The 14,842-nt window shown below is 33.7% G+C and overlaps 1 long non-coding RNA gene across 1 annotated transcript in view; it reads left to right on the forward strand.

Moving 5' to 3' along the window:
- LOC117980024 (uncharacterized) overlaps positions 1 to 3,971 on the forward strand; it is a 152,282-nt gene extending 148,311 nt beyond the window's left edge. Inside the window, exons 4-5 of the long non-coding RNA XR_004671150.2 lie at positions 3,427 to 3,491; positions 3,890 to 3,971. This is a non-coding gene — a long non-coding RNA (uncharacterized LOC117980024). The remainder of the gene's footprint in view (positions 1 to 3,426; positions 3,492 to 3,889) is intronic.
- The last annotated feature ends 10,871 nt before the right edge of the window (positions 3,972 to 14,842 follow it).

Here is a 14,842-nt window from a genome sequence, read left to right on the forward strand (position 1 = left end):
AAGACATGCAGACGCACGTGTGCATGCGCACATACACACACACACACACACCCCTATTGCAGGGTTTTCCATAAATAGGTGGGGATTAGGGAACAGGAAAAAGTGATCTTAAAAACTCTGTGTTTCATCTCTGCTTTCTGATCATCTACTTGATGTTTCCAATGCCCCCCAAACAACCTCTATTCCTATTCACCTAACTAATGCTGAACCAATCTTCAAATTTCTACTTAGAGGGCACTCCCCCTGGAGAAACTTTCCCAGACTCCTCAAGGCTAAGCTGAACATCCCTCTTATAAAGAGCCTTCATAAATTCATGATTGAGGGCACTTAAAACTGCTTTTCGACTTGTCCATTTTTAAAACTATACTATAAGTTATTTGAAGGCATAGATTGTGTTTGTCACTTTCACTAGAACCTGGCATAGTCTTGGCACATATTAATCACTTAAAGGTATAAGATAAAAGAATAAAAAAGAAGAAAGAAAGGGAAAGAATAAAGGGAGAGAGAGCGAGAGGGCATAGACTGTGTTCATCACTTTCACCAGGACCTAGCACAGTCTTGGCACATATTAAGCACTTAAAGATATAAAATGAAAGAATAAAAAAGAAGAAAGAAAAAAAAGGGAATAAGGGGAAAGAAAGAGAGAGAAGGGAGGAAAGAAAGAAAAAGGTTACTTTTGTTTCTTTGCTTTTCAGAAGAGAATGTTAAAAGAGCAAGACAATTACTATAACATCATCAAAACTCATTTTCCACATAAATCTACATTTTGTTTGAAATCACATGTCAATGTGTTCTCTTCCATTCATCAGAGTAATAGGCTATTTAAAAACACCAACTCATCATAAAACCTATTTGAGACAAAATGGAATGAATAGAGTAAGGTGGATTTCTATTCTTTTCCTCCTTATTCTCCTTCTTGCTCATTTTAGAAAAAGGCTCTTATTCACTAAAAACCCTTTAGCAAGAAACAAATACAGAATATTTATCTCATCTACTTTTGAAAATTAAGAACAAGAAATTTAAGTAATCATTTATTTAAAATATTTATTTGTGATTTATATTTCTGGATAGGAATTAGAGATAACAAGTCTAGATCTGGTTAATAAGGGGTAAATAAAAAAGAAGATAAAAGTGGAGAAATTGATTAAAAAGTAGACAATACAAAGGAAAGAAGGAATACAAGAAGCTTTAGAGTAATGTTTCTTCATAGCACTTCTGTTTTAATCCTAAATTCTAAATATCCCCCTCTGGGCATTAGGAGAAGAAAGGTCTACGTGATTCTAAAGTATTCTCTAATACTGAGGAACAGGACTGGAATGATATCCCTCTGGAGTTTGACAAAAATCTAACTGAAATTAAAATATGGTTATCAAGCCAGCAATTCACCATCTTTACTTAAAGGAATAATAAATCAGGTGTTAATCAATAACATAAAGTAACAGTTTCCATTGTTCTTAATTTAAGTAGACAAGTATTAGATACAGCTTTTCTGTGCTGTCTTTTATTTTCAAATAGCTACCTTCAAAAATTATTCAAAGAGTTCAAAGAAGAAAAAGTGGCAGAAAGAGTTGGATAAACAGACAAAAAAAAAAAATAACAAAAACAAAACAGAGAAGAGCCAGTCAACTCAGCAACTTTAATTGTCCATGTGGATTATAACAGTGGACTTGTCTAAGTTAGAACTATCCAGTGCACTGGCCATAAAATACAGAGAAAATTACTAGTGTTGTTATGTTGTTGTATATTAATTTCTGCTACATAGATAGACTCAGTTCTCTTCCCATACTTGTCTGGTATATGCCTGACAAACAGAAGTCTCTCAAGAAATGTTAGTGAATGAATAAAAACAAGATTGCATAAATAATCTCCTTATTTATCATCAGGGCCAGGGCTATTGCTGAGTCCCCAATTTATACCCAAAGTTGATTCCTCTGAAACAATGACACTTAATGTAGACAGCCTCCCAGAGAAGGGGAGACAGTTCCTGTCTGTTATGTGACTGTAAGCCACTTGTCCAAACCAATTCTGCAGCAACAAGTGCCAAGTAGATGGGGAAGATGTACAGATGGCTGCCTACATGCATCACGGGATTGGGCTGCCACCACAGCCCATTGTTATATTTATTGCTGACAAAGTAATTAACTGGCTGACTCCTTCTTTTTAAATTGGTCATCCTCAATGGACAGCTGCACTGGGGGGTTGTACTATCATGCCTTTGACAGGAGCGAGCTACACAGCCCCACTGCAGCAGCTAGAGCCTTTGTGAGGTCATCCCTTTGCTGCTGGACAGAAACCCATGCTTCACTCTCCCCAGGATATTTTAACAGGCTTCCTCATTCCTGGAAAATACATAGCATTTTTTTTCTGAGTGCTTCTTTTTCCGAAGTATAATACAATGGGAAAAAAGTCATTTTTTAGTTTGTTTTCCATGTGATAATTTCTTTTTCTGTTCAAGTAATAATTACTTAAATATAAACTGAAAAATTGCCTTTAATAATAATTGTGGAAGAAGACTGCACTAATCTCAGTAGATATTACCCAAATTACCAAATTATAAGGAAGCTAGAGTTCATGTGAAGGCATCAAAAGCTGTTTCAACTCACTTCTCTGTCCAGCAACCAAGTATTTATTTTTATTTCAATAGCATAAAGAATGATCTTTATTTTTTCTACAGTATAATGAATATTAGATGCTTGCAGAATATTTTACATCACAGAATGTTAAAGATATTTTTATAATGAGAATGCCTAATATATCAAGCACAGGCTTATTTGTTAGTAATACAATACCAGATTCACGGCATAGGCAAAATTCTTCCTAGGGGTCTCATGTTTGTCTTTTCTTACCTGTGAAATGAAAGCCATTGTTCTTTCCTGCCCATACTTCTTCCTGACCTAAGTAACTTCAACTCTGTTCTTTAGGATTTATTCTATAAAATCAGGGGACTGGACATAGAGAATTTCTAATAATCTGTGACTATCTGGATATTGAGGCAAATAAAAATTATAATGTATTACTCAAATTAATAAAAACTGTGAATATACAATGTAAAGGGCATGTATTAATTACAAATACAACTAAATCTTGATTTGTTTTTATTATCACAAATATCAGTGTCCGTGGTTTGAGTTTGCTTATGAAAAAATCCTTTACATATTCCTTTCTGTGCTTTGCTAATTTTCCATTCTGTATTCCAAGGCAGAACAACAGATTGCAACAAAATCGGGTTAAACATTGATCTTCCGCCCTGACATTGCATTAACTTTTGTAATAAACATCTTCACTGTGTCAACCAGCACTGTGTTTACATATTGAACCCAGCAGCCAATTGTCTTACTTCTTTTAGATGCTTTTGAATTCCAGAAGGAATCTTATCTGGAAGACTAGAATCATGCATCTGTCATGCCTTTCAATTTTGTATTTCAGATTAACTGCTCCTTTTCCTCCACATTCTTAAGGCCTTCTAAGAAATTTCCTTCCCAATTCACTTGGTAAGTGCCTGCTCAGGCTGTTATTCTATAATGAATTCATGTCTTTTCTCCTATTTTTCCTGTGCCGCCCTTGTTATCTGGAGTCAGGATTCTGAGCTCTGACTTCCCTCCTTGTCATGTTGCCTGAGGAGAATTGCAGACAGACCCTCAGACCTCAAATATTCTAGATTTTGAAGACCCTGCTTTGGCTGAGATGAGGCCAGCATTGGAGTATAAGAAAGCACTGATATATATATTTTTTAACTTACAGTCTCTGAAAATTAACTATTTCTGTTCAGGTTCAGGGACTGACTGAAAGTATGAGCCAATAGGTGTGCCTATCCATTACTGATCAAATATTCTCTATTTTTGAATGTTATGAAGAATACACATTTAGGAATTGGTTTTCATATCTGCAGATGCTGCTTGCTTCACTGAAGCTACAGGTAGAAGCTGACTACCAAAGGAGAAGGCTGAGGAGAAATTGCTCCATGAGATAAGGCAAGACATTTATCCCTGAATGCTGTCTCTCCAAATGCACAGAAACATGTCATAAAGTGTGGGACTAGGGTCTCTAAAGGACATGTAATACCTCATTCCTGGAGATATGGTCTAACATGAAAGGGTCATAATTGATGGTCAAGTCACAAAATTTATTCCTAGAGTCATTTTAGTAAATATGGAGAGATCTGCAAAAATTGTATGCCTGGGGAAAATCCCATTCAGACCAACTGACCCAGACCAATCAATGACAACTCAGAGTAGTAATGAAAAATTCATTAGACTAACTCCCATAATTTGCTAAGAGGCACTGTACTAAGTATATAACACAATATCTCATTGTGTGATCCTTATAATAGCTCTATGAGGTACATGTCATTATTCCTATTTTTTAGACAGAAAAGTCTCTGATAAATAACTTGTCCAAAGTCACGTATTTACCACATTTACCAGAGTTATAACCCAAATCGGTCTGACTCTAAATGCTCTTAGCCATTCAGTCCTACTGCAAAATAAGCACACCAGTGGAGAGCAATAGAGAATGGGAACGCAGTCACAATGGGAGCCTGTCATTGGATCTCATGTATGCAGAGGTTCCTTCTTCCAGGAGAGCTTTGCCCTTGTCCTCATTAACTTTTATGTCAATACATTCAATGCATTGTATTGGATTTCTAGATTGGGAGCTAAAAAAAGAATAGATTTCTAAATATCAGCTATCTTATTTTACCAGCTTGCCTTAAACAAGTTACAGAATATCTCTATTTATAATTTTTTTACCTAAAAATAGGAATAAAACTACTCTTCAATATGTGATTTTTAAAAAGGATGATAAAATCAAAGGAATTTAGAATAATCCTTGCACATAGTGGGCACTTAGAAAATTTTGCTTCCTTATTGACTCCCTTCTCCTTACATTTCAATCTTGTTCCATGTCTCATGGCCTCTTCAGAGCAGAGACTATGTAGTATTTACCTTCATATCTTCAGACAAAATGCTTAGCATATAGTCGGTCGTCAGTTACTGGAAATGATTTAAAGACATTGAGAATTACTTCCTTTGAAATTTTAAGAGGTGTGGTAAAACTTTGGTTTCAGAATATATATTTATTGATTTTTTAAATATGTATTTTTCTTATATATTATGGTCAACCTCTTGGGATCTTTAGAAAAGAACATTTTCCAGTTTTTTTTGAATCTCGGGCCAAGAGAATTAGAGCACTTCATAAAATTACACAGGTATGTCTGATAAAGGCCATACTCTGTTTTTCCATATAAGTATAAAACTGTTGTATAAAAAATTACCTTCTGGCCAGGTGTAGTGGCTCACACCTGTAATTTCAGCACTTTGGGAGGCCAAGGCATGCAGATCACTTGAGGCCAGGAGTTCAAGGCCAGCCTGGCCAACATGGCGAAACCCCCCTCTACTAAAATACAAATATTAGCTGGGCCTGGTGGCACGTGCCTGTAATCCTAGCTACTGTGGAGGCTGAGGTGGGAGAATTGCTTGAACCCAGGAGGCAGAGGTTGAAGTGAGCCAAGATCATGCCACTGCACTCTAGCCTGGGCAACAGAGCAAGACTCTTTCTCAAGTATATAAATAAATAAATTACCTTCTAAAATATTATCCTCTTCACTCAAATATATACGGTAAAAGATGTCTGTCTAATATTATAATATATTTTGTTTAGCAAAAATACATTAGTCAGTTATTTATCTTAAATTTCCTTTTTCCTCCTGAGTCTAACATGTTTATTTTTATACTGGACTTTGGTCTATCCATTTCACATATGGGTCAACTATTTCCTATACAGATAGTTTAGTTATCTGTTAGCTGCATAGCAACCTAATCCCAAAATAGTGTTTTAACATTTCTTCACCATCTCTGAGTTGTCTGGACTCAGCTGGATGGTTTTTCTGCTTCCTATGATGTCAGCGAGGGCTATAGTCACCTGAGGTCATACGTGGCCTACAACATCCAAGATGGCTGCCTCCTATAACTGCCAACGGATGTAAGCTCTTGGTTGAGAAATGCTAGTAAGCAGGTCTCCTAAGTTTTCCTCCACATGACCTCTCCATGTGGCTGGTTTCTGAGAAGGAGTACCCAAAGAGTGAACATTTCAAGAGAAGGAAGCAGAAGCTAAAGGTCTCTTAAGGCCTCCTTTCTGTGCATTCAGTTGCTCAAAGGCCAGCCCAGATTCAAAGGTGGAGAAATAAACACTCCTGTTGATCTGATGTGCATTAAAGAGAAGAAATTAGTGAGTCATTTTTGAAGACTGATTATTAAATATAAATAGTTATCCTGTTATATTTTTTCATAAATGATTTCCTTCTCCATTCCACCCCTATAAATTTTTCTCTATATGTGAGAATTTAAAATCCGTGGTTTCTTTCTATGTACTAATCTACACGTAGTTGTGTTTATCATTTGTCTTTGATGAATATATTATATAATACTGAAAACCTGATATCCTATTAAACATTTAAATAAATATTTCACATTTTAGAATACTGAACTCTAACTCCTTCTTTATCCTCAGCATTAGAATTAGACAAAAGCACTCAGATGTAAAATATACCAAATGAGGCAGTGGGGGAGGTAGGTGGTAAAATAGTTTTTTTGTTAGTCTTATTTTTCTCTTTTTGTTCATATATTTTGAGCTCACAAAATAGCTGTAAAATGCTTTATTACATTGTTAATATATGCTTAATTTAAAAAAATCCAAACTCTACCAAATTTAGCTAAATGAAATAATTATATGCTGTATTGGTGTGTAAGAGGTGGGGAGAAGGAGCACATTCTAAACTTCCTTGCTCTTTTCTAAATTTGTCTGTGAGAGAGCACCAATTAAGAGTCAGAATTTCTAACTCCAGTGTGGACTTCAATGGAGTAACTATTAAACAAGATGCATAACAAGGGTTACCATGATAATCAGGTGAAGTTATTAAATAGAAAAGAACATCTTTCTGTCTTTTATAAGAAGAAAGACATCATTTCCATAGAGAAATGAAGGAACTCTGAAGCCTGGAAACCCTTGGGACGGGAGCACATGTATTATTCTAGATCAGAACTAAACATTCCAGCATGGAGGATGACCTCATGTGGCCTCCCTGTCGAAAGGTATGTAAAAACAAATGTTATAACTATGAATTTGACATTAACCATGGGGAAATTTAAGACAAATGAAAGTTATACATTATTGATGAATCTCTTTGGGAAACTTGTTGAAGTTATATGGCAATTTTTCATTCACTAATCAGACAATAAGGTTATTGGGTCATGAATGGTAGGTAGACTTAGCAAATAGTATTCCTATTGTGTAAGTTCTTTTTGTGCCTTTTCTTGTTATTAGGTAAATTATACCTGGATATCCTTTAAATGGGAAATTGTCTGTGTTCGTGTAATTGAAGCAACATCACATCTGTTAATAGAGAGTAGAAGGTATAATCAGAATTTTGTTACAGGTGGAAAAGAAGGAAATTAATATTCTTTTTGTTTTTAGACATGCAACCTATGTATTAAGTAAGACATTGTTGATGGTAAGTACACACTGCTCAGCATTGATTTCTTACTTGCTGCAAGGAGGTAGACCCAAGGGGAACTCAAAGATGGAAGACAGGAAATAAGAAGTCAATATAGTGAAAGGCAAGAACTTGATTTGATGAAACTCATCATTAAATGATGAAACTTATCACTCAACATATGCTATTACTAGAGCTTTTTAGTAGAGATATGTTACTATTGGTGTGAGCCAATATAAATTTGCATTGTAATAAAGAGCACTGGATCTGAAATGAGACTAGCAAATCACTTACTATCTGAGTGTTTCTTTGAATATCTATAAGATAGGGGTAGAAACCGAATATGAGGTAAGGTACATGAGAAAAATTGTCATGATATTTAGGAGTTTTAGTAATAATTATATAAATATTAATATTTCTGGGTAAGTTTCACAAAAGAGAAAATCTTCTAAGAAGCTAAAAGGGGTAAGCTTTCCTATAAAGGAACGAGGAGAGAACTATAGCAAAATTTCATCAGAAATCATGCAAGCAAGAAGAAAGTAAAGTAAAATATTTGAATTGTTTAAAAAAAACCCACACCAACCTAAACTTCTGTGTCCAGTAAAATTAACCTCCCAAAGTGAAAAAGAAATAACTTTCTCAGACAAACAAAAACTGAGGTACTCCATTTTCAGTAGACTTCCACTACAAGATGTTAAAAGATGTTCTTCAGAAGGAAAGTGATACAATATAGAATCTCAAATTTACATAAAGAAAGGAAGAAAATCACGTTAGTCCATAAAACAAGTCTTAACAAATTGAATACAATAGGGATTATATCAAATGTCTTTTCTGAGCAAAATGGTATAAACCTGGAAATCAACAACCAAAAAAAAAAAAACCCTCAGAAACTTTACAAATACATGGAAATTAAACAACATGGGTCTACACCACCAATGGGTCAATAAAAATGTTAAAAGAAAAATTAAAAATTTTCGGGACAAACGAATGGAAGCGGATCATATCAAAACCTATGGGACACAGCAAAAGCAGTTCTAAGATGCAAGTTTATAGCAAAAAACACCTACATCAGAAAAGAATAAAGCCTTCTAATAAAAAACCTACCAATGCACCTCAAGGAACTAGAAAAACAAGAACAAACAAAACCCCAAACTGGTAGAAGAAAGGAAAGAATAATACTCAGAGCACAAATAAATGAAATAGAGACTTAAAAAAAATTTAAAAGAACAATGAACAAAGAGTAGGTTTTTCAAAAAGATAAACAAAATGGATGAACTATCAGTTAGATTAACTTAGAAAAAGGAGAGAAGACTCAAATAAAAGGATTAAAAAGGAAACATTACAACTGATACCATAGAAAAACAAAGAATCATGAAATTATTATGAATGACTATATGTCAACAAATTTAATAACATATAGAAGTGGATAAATTCCTGTACACATACAAGCTACTGAGATTAAATTATAAAGTAGAATATCTGAACAGATTGATAATGAGTGAGGAAATTGAATGAGTAATAAAAAATCTCCATCAGAGAAAACTCTAGAACATGATGGCTTCACTGCCAAATTCCATCAAACTTTTAAAGAACTAATACCAATTCTCCCCAAACTATTCCAAAAAATAGGAGTGAATACTTCAAAACTCAATTTATGAGCTCAGCATTACCCTGATTCCAAAATTGAAATAGGACACAGCAGAAAAAAAAAATACCACAGACTCATATCCCTGATGAACAGAGATGCAAAAATTCTCATTAAAAAGATCATTTACTATGATGGAGTGGGATTCATCCCAGGGATGCAAGTTAATAAGTATAATCCACCACATTAACAGAAAAAAGACAAAGAACATATAATAATTACAATAGAAATGAACATTTGACAAAATTCAATATCCCTTCATGTTAAAAACTCTCAACAAATATCTATCTATATCTACATATAGAAAGTATGTATTAAATACCTCAACAAAATTAAGGCCATATATGCCAAACTTACAGCTAATATCATACCAAATGAGGAAGAGATGAAAAAGTTTTCCTCTATGATCAGGGGGATCTTTTTCTGCTGTGATAAGCTAAAATTTCTATTATTTATTTAATTCTTCTGATGCATTTTACTCAGTCCAGTCCAGTGATGAGAATGTTTATTCTACATGGCTTGGAACATCTGGATAGCTACATACATGAATTAAAGTACAGAGCACTTAATACAAATTTTCTACAAAAATAAGACACTTTATTTATTAAAATTTCACAGAGAGGCATACAAGACTACAACAATTACTGAAGTGAAAGTCTACAGTTTTTAAGAAGTCAGATGGGCTGGGCACATAGGCTCACGCCTATAATCCCAGCACTTTGGGAGGCTGAGGCGAGTGGATTCCTTGAGCTTAGGAGTTCAAGATGAGCCTGAGCAAATGGTGAAACACTGTCTTTACCAAAAATACAAAAACAATTAGCTGGGCTTGGTGGTGCACCTGTGGTCCTAGCAACTCAGGAGGCTGAGGTGAGAGGATCATTTGAGCCCAGGGAGGCAGAGGTTGCAGTGAGCCAAGATGATGCCACAACACTCCAACCTGGGTGACAGAGTGAGACCCGAGCTCAAAAATAAAAAAAAAGTCAGATGGTTGTCTAACTCCAGGCTTTGTATATTCTGGTTCAGGGTTATGGAGAAACATGGCCAGTGTGAGAAACAACAGCAACTGTAAGCCCTTGGCAACACACTAAGAATATGGTTCCCCTTAATACAGAGTCCATGGATATAGAAGCTGCAGCCAGCATGCTTTATTTCTGTTAGTCATACTCTGTATAATTGATTTGTAATCTTTTTGGGGGCAGGATAACTGTGCAGGAATTTTAATAAACTGGACTGATCTACTGATAAGGAGAAGGTCAGCCTTATCCCCACAAGTAAGCCCACACACACTGGTACTGCCAGTTAACTGAGGAGAAACTTGTCTCTATGCCAAGTATCCCCTGCTGAGTAATCCCTTCCACTGCCCCAGCATCTGAGATGAGGATGTGGATATTCAGCTGAGCAGGACAAGGATGCCCACTTTCACTACTGCTATTCAGCATAATACCATAAGTCTTAGCCAGAGCAACTAGACAAAAGAAACAAAAAGAAGGCATCCAAATTGCAAAGAAGGGTTCAAATTGTTCTTGTAAAATTCATATAGAACCACAAAGGCCCTGAATAACTGAAACAGTCCTAAGCAAAAAGAACAAAGCTGGATGCATTATATTACCAGACTTCAAAATACACTACAAAGCTATAGTAAACAAAACAGCATGGTACTGTCATAAAAATAGACACATAGACTAATGGAACCAAATAGCCTACCCAGAAATAAATTAACACATCCACAGCCAACTAATTTTCTACAAAGGTACCAAGAACATACATTGAGGGAAAGACGGTCTCTTCAATAAATGGTGCTGGGAAAATTGAATATCTACATGTGGAAGACTATGACTAGACCACTACCTCTCAACATATACAAAATCAACTCAATATAAATTAGACTTAAATGTAAAACTCAAAACTATGAAACAACTAGAAGAAAACATAGAGAAGAAGCTTTATGAAATTGGGCTGGGAGTCTTATTTTTTAATAAGGCTGCAAAGTCACAGGCAACAAAAATAAAAATAGACAAATGGAATTAAATCTAACTCAAAAGCTTTTGTACAGCAAAGAAAACATTAACACAGTAAAGAGACAACCTACAGAATGAAAGAAAATAGACAAAAACTTTATGTCTGACAAGAGGTTAATATCCAGAATGTATGAGACTTAAACAACTCAATAGAAAGAGAAAAAATAACAATAAAAATTGGGCAAACAACTTTAATAGATATTTTTCAAAAGAGGACATGCAAATAGCCAACCGGTATATGAAAAAATGCTCAGTGTCATTAACACAAAGCAAAACCACAATGAGATACCACCTTACTCCAGTTGGAATGGCTATTACCAAAAATATAAAAGAAATCAAGTATTGGCTAAAATGGGGAGAAAAGGAAACACTTACACACTCTTGGTGGGATTGTAAACTAGTATAGCCATAATGGAAAACAGTATGTAGGTTCCTCAATAAATTAAACATAGAATTACTATATGATTCAGAAATGCCACTATTGCATGTATATCCAAAGGAAAGGAAATCAGTATGTCGAAAAGATATTTGCACTGTCGTGTTTATTGCAGCACTATTTACAATAGCCAACATATGGAATCAACCCAAAAGTTTAACAACAGATGAATGGATAAGGGAATTGTGATATATAGAGAGGGAGAGAGAGGATATAATGTTGAGTGAAATAAGCCAGAGACTAAATGACAGATACTGTATAATCTCACTCATACGTGGAATCTTTTTTAAAAAGTTGATATAAAAGCAGAGTAAAACAGTGGTTACTACAGACTGGGAAGGGGAGGAGGAATAATAGAATGGTAAGAGGTTGATCAACTAGTACAAATTTTTAATTAAATAGAAAAAAATGAATTGGGTTGTTCTATTGTAAAATAGGATGACTATAGTTAACATTAAAATATTCCATATTACAAAACACTTAGAAAAGAGGCTTTTGAATATTCTCATCACAGAAAATGCATAAGATGATGGTTACACTAATTGCCCTGATTGGATCATTATACAACATAGATATATATCAAAACATCAAACTGTACCCTGTAATTATATGCAATTACAATATATCAAAATAAAAAATAAATTTTTAAAAACATTTAAAAAGTAAATAATAGCAACATTGTATTGGATAATTATATCATGAACAAGTGAAAGTAATGACAGCAATGTTGTTACAAGAAATATATTTTAAATATAAACATTCAAATAAATTAAAAGGGAAGAAGAATTATATATCATGCTAACACTAATTAATGGAAAGTTGAAGTAGCTGTATTAATTTCAGACAAAAGCAGATTTTAGAATAGGGAAAATTCTCAGGGATAAACAAGAGCACTACATAATGATAGAAAGGTCAATACTCTACGAAGACATAACAATTTTTAACATGTATGCACCTAACAATAGAGCATCAAAATACAAGAGAAAAACTGTTAAAACTGTAAAAAGAAACGGACAAGTCCACTATTATAGCTGGAGACTTCAAAAGCCCTCTTTCAGTAGTTGATAGATTCAGCAGGCAGAAAATCAGTAAGGATATAGTTGTCCTGAACAGCACTATCGATCAGTTCCAACTAATTGATATTTAAAGAATACTTCCTTAAAGAAAAGCAGAACACACACTCTCTTCAAACTCACATGGAACATTCTTTAAGATAGGCCACATTCTTGGCCATGAAATATATCTTAACTTTAAAGGGATAAAAATCATACAAAGTATGTCCTCAGATGACAATGAAATTAAAATATAAATCAATAACAAACAAATTTTCAAATATCTGGAGATTAAGCAATAACACTTCTAAAAAACACATGGGTCAAAGAAGAAGTCTCAAAATGAATAAAATACATTTTGAACTAAGCGAAATTAAAAATACAAATTATAATTTGTGGGATGCAGTGAAAGTATTAAGAGGGAAATTTTTAGTTATAACACTAAATATATATATCAGAAAAGAAAAACTATCTAAAATCAATAATATAAGCTTCCATTTTAAGAAGTTAGATAAAGAATAGAAATTTAGCCTAAGACAAGCACAAGAAAAGAAACCAATAAAAATTAAAACAGAAATGATCAAAATTTGAAAATAGAAACAATAGATAAATTCAATACATTTAATATTTGATTTTTTAAAAATAATTATAAAATTAAAAATTCTAGCCATGTTAATCAAGAAATAATGAAAGAACATGCAATTTATCAGAAATAAAAGAGAGAGCATCCTTACTAGTCACATGAACAATAATAGGATCACAAAGGAATACTATGAACAATGCTATGCCCATGAATTTCCTTGAAAGACACAAACTATCAAAACTCACACAAGGGGAAACAATGGAAATATTTGTATGTTTATTTTAAAAATTGAGTAAATAGTAACCTTTCAAAAACAGGAAACCCAGTTCCAGATGGTTACACTGGTAAATTTTACTAAACATTTAAGAAAGAAATAATGCTAATTTGTTACAATATTTTCAATAAAATAGAGCACTAACATTTTCTAAATTATGCTATGAAGTCAACATTATCATATTTCCAAAACCAGATAAAGACATTACAGGAAAAGAAAACTACAGATCAATATCTGTCATGAACTTAGATGCAAAAATCTTCAACAAAGCAAATTGAATCCAGCAATTTATAAAAAGAATTATATACCATAGCTGTTTCAGTCTATTTTGTGCTGCTACAACACAAAATACTCTATAATTTATAATAAAATTATAAATTATAGACTCTATAATTTATAATAAACAGACATTTATTGGCGTACAGTTCTAGAGACTGGAAAGTCCAATACCAAGCTGCTGGCTTTTGATGAGGGCCTTCTTGCTGCATTATTACATGCCAAGAGGTGAGAGGGTGAGAGAGAGAGCTCGCTCCTGAAGACTTTTTATTTAAAGCATTAAAACTCCTATGTGGGTGGATCTGTTGTGGCCTAACAACATTTTAAAGACTCCACCTCCCAATACCATTACACTGGCAATTAAATTTCAACATGAGTTTTAGAGGAGACAAACATTCAAACCATAGCAATAGCTAAGTGGGATTTATTCAAGGTATATCAAAAACAATCAGTACAACCCACCACAACAGGTTTAAGAAGAAAAATCATATGATCCTGTTAATTGTTGCAGAGAAAGCATTTGACAAAATCCAACACCTAATCAAGATTAAAAAAGAAAAAACACCCTCAGCAAACTGGAAATAGAGGGAACTCACTTAACTTTATAAAGAATAGCTACAGAAAAACTAACATCATACTTACTGGTAAGAAACTGAATGCCTTTCTCCTGAGATCAGGAACACAGCAAGGATATCCTTTCTTGCCACTTCTATTCAACATTGCAGTGAAGGTCATAGCTAGTGCAATAAAACAAGAAAATATATACATGTTAGTTGAGAAGAAAAAAATAAAACTGTCTTTATTCATAGAAGACATGATTGCCTGTGGAAAAGCATTCTATAGAATCAACAAAAAAAATTCTTGGAATTAATACGTAAGCATTGAAATTTCACAAGATACAAAGTCAATATACAAAAGTCAACTGATATCCTACATATAAAAATGAACAATTGAAATTACATATGGAAGGAGGTACTAATTACTAACATCAGAAACAAACAGGTAGATTTATTTTACAGATTTTATTATAAAATATAAAAATACTATAAAGAGCTTACAACAAATTGAA

The sequence above is a fragment of the Pan paniscus genome, chromosome 3, assembly GCF_029289425.2.
Source record: "Pan paniscus chromosome 3, NHGRI_mPanPan1-v2.0_pri, whole genome shotgun sequence".
NCBI classification, from domain to species: Eukaryota; Metazoa; Chordata; class Mammalia; order Primates; family Hominidae; genus Pan; species Pan paniscus.